The following is a 3012-nucleotide window of genomic DNA, read 5'->3' on the forward strand; positions in this document are numbered from 1 at the left end:
TTTGGGGAAACATAAATATTTTATTTATTAATTTATTTTTGTCCACTCACTCTAACGTTATTAAATGTTTTCCCCTGGGCCCTTCGTTTTAAATTGCCCAGTCTGCAGAGTTCGGGTTGGATCTAGTAGGAGACGAGGCATAGTCACCCGCTTTTCGGCCAGTTTTCATCAGTAGGTTACCTGTTCAACCTACTTGTGTTTTCTTGCTTCCGCTTGTGTTTAGTAGCTCTGAATACTTTAGAATTTTTGTATATTATGTGATATTCAGAAGCGTTAATTTAAGAGTGTAATATGAAATTTTCGAGTTAGGGTTGTCCATCTGCAAGGGAGATTTGCTTAATCTTTTCAGTAAATTTTCCTTGGAGGTGGTCCCCGCACGACTTACTCTGGGTTTCAGGGTGAAATTCGGGGTGGGTCGTGTCATTCAACGTGACAACTAGCAAGTGACGAACAAGTGCAGTGACAGAGGGAGTGAAAGACTAGTGAGGGCCCTTGCCCCCATTGGATTTTGAGAAATGGCTGTTATGATACACTTGTGCCCCCGGTCAAAAAGATAAAAGTCTAAGTATTACTATGTAAAAGAAAAAATAACAGTCCTATACAAACAAGGGAATACTAAGAAGCTTTTCATGTACCTCATCAATTATAACCTATTGAGAAGCCCAACTGCCTAGCTATCAAAGCCTCTCTCAGTTACCAATGTTGAGATTCGTATAAAAATTCCATTAATTCACCACTGCAAAAACTAAAGAGAGCTCTTATACTAGTGAACATAAAGTATCCAATTCAGTAGTGTTAGTGCTCGATATCAATTAGTAACCTAGTTCATGAAAGCATACGCATACATAAAACTTGGATAATAAGAAAACATAGATGAAACTAATCATCACCCTCAGAGGCGCTGAACCAGATGCTTTGCTTTCTCCACATTGTAAAGCATGGCAATGTCTTCTTATCCTCTGCAGTAAAAACCTAAATTTCTTTTCTAATACGAATGGTATTCTTCCTACAATGATCATTATCCAAATCCGATGAAGGAATTTCCTTTAATTTCAAGGCTTGAGTACTATTCTCCGATTTCACCAGTGCTTTAAACTCTCAGTTACTGACATTGTTTTGTTTACCCCAAATATTGCTGCGCTCTTTGTCAAAAAAGAAAAAAAAGAATATTGCTGCATTCAATCTCTTCAAACCCCTAATCAATATTTCTGACATCAACAACTTAACAAGGTGTGTTCCATGCTCTCTCAATTCATAAGGACCATCAGTTTTCTATAGTGTTGTTATTGGTTTTCTTCTCCTCTGTTCTTGTATATTTTCAATTAGTTAAATTTTATGTGTAAGTGGGTTTCAACTTCAGGCTAGGGATGTTTGAATTTGAGTTTTTTCATATTTAGAAACTGAGCTTGAGCATTCATTCATCACTAGATTTCTCTGTGTTTGGTTCAATAATCATGCCCCCACGGATATATTTTTCTCCCTCCGCCACTGAACATGTGGATAGGTTAATCCAACTCAGTGACCAGTGCACTGAATCTCATAGACGGATCCAGGCTTAATGTTTCTATTTTCAAGCTCTTTGTTTCTTGATCAAATTCTTGTTTAGCATAGCAATTTCCAACTATTAGCTTTCCAACAACTAATGTTTATGCTCCTTTAGACTATACAAGTACGTCAAAAATTAAAGGTCTAATACATTAATGAAATGATGAAGGATGTGTCGTAGAGACCGGAACCCATGACCATCTGGAGCACTAGAGGGCAGACTAGAACATGGACAAGCGTGGCCCGTGGATTATTATTGCACTGATACTGTCCCAACTTAACCATCTTTAATGTGTTGGGTTTTAATCACAAAAGACCTCAGTACAATTAAGTGTGATAAATCCACTTATAAGTTGTATTTTATTTATCTTTTTTTTTTATGTGAGATCTTTCCTCTCCAACACTCCCCCTCGGAAATCGGAAATCGGTAATGCTTGTGGAATTCATTCAGTCCAATTCCCACATCGGAAATCGGAAATCGATTGATCTTTTCTGATGTGCTACCTAACTTTTTAGGTTTGCTCGTGGAATTCATTCAGTCCAATTCCCACATCGGAAATCGGTAATGCTTCGGTCTAAGACCTACTGCAGGCACTTGTTATGGTATGGGTCAATCAGAATTTTTCCGATGACAATTTGATGAATCCAAATTTGGGCTCATTATGCTGGGAGATGTAATTGAAGAGGGACCCGCTCTGATATCAACTAGAAAATGGACAAGCGTGGCTCGTGGATCATTATTGCACCGATACTGTCCCAACTTAACCACCTTTAATGTGTTAGGTTTTAATCACAAAAAATCTCAATACAATTAAATGTGATTCATCTATTTATAAGTTGTATTTTATTTATTCATGTTCTGATGTGGATTTTTCCTCTCCTCCGGACAGTTTCTATATGTCGGTGGGAAGCTAAAACCCCAGCCAAAGTCATAAAGAAGAATAAACCCAAAGGATAAGGATCCTCGCCTCGGCTGTTTTCAGCCTTGGTTATCCTTGCCTTCTCATCTCAACTTTTCATTTAAATTTAAACAGCCATTAATCGTCCACCTCAGTATCTGATCATTAATTCACCCAGGGGAGTTCCAAGGCTGACGGTCGTCTCTTCTTCTTCTTTTTCTCCCGTTATCTTTTTCGTTCCCGACTTCCTGTGCTCTTCTTCTCATTCTTGTCCTTCTGAATCTTTCTTTTCTTTATGCTCGTTTTGAAAATTTTAATCTTGGGCTCCTAATCTGTTTCATTCTAGTGGCTTACGTTTTCATTGGATAACATATGTATTTTTCTCAAGCATAAGAACAGTATGATGTGCGCATCTCTCTGGGACTCACTTTTTTCGATCCGATTCTGGGTTTTGTTATCTGACCTCCCCTCAGCTACTCCTTCAGTCTTGGCTCTCAAATTGACCTCATTTCATATTAGTTCTCTTCATTTTTTGTTCAATTGATTCAAAAACCCAATTTCAATTTCC

General features: G+C 37.9%; 1 protein-coding gene across 1 annotated transcript in view; it reads left to right on the plus strand.

Annotated features, from left to right (window-relative positions):
- The window catches only part of LOC101291032 (pentatricopeptide repeat-containing protein At4g18750, chloroplastic-like), a 17965-nt gene that overhangs the window by 1818 nt on the left and 13135 nt on the right, over window positions 1-3012 (plus strand). The window lies entirely within an intron of this gene.

The sequence above is a fragment of the Fragaria vesca genome, linkage group LG3, assembly GCF_000184155.1.
Source record: "Fragaria vesca subsp. vesca linkage group LG3, FraVesHawaii_1.0, whole genome shotgun sequence".
In the NCBI taxonomy this organism is placed as follows: domain Eukaryota; kingdom Viridiplantae; phylum Streptophyta; class Magnoliopsida; order Rosales; family Rosaceae; genus Fragaria; species Fragaria vesca.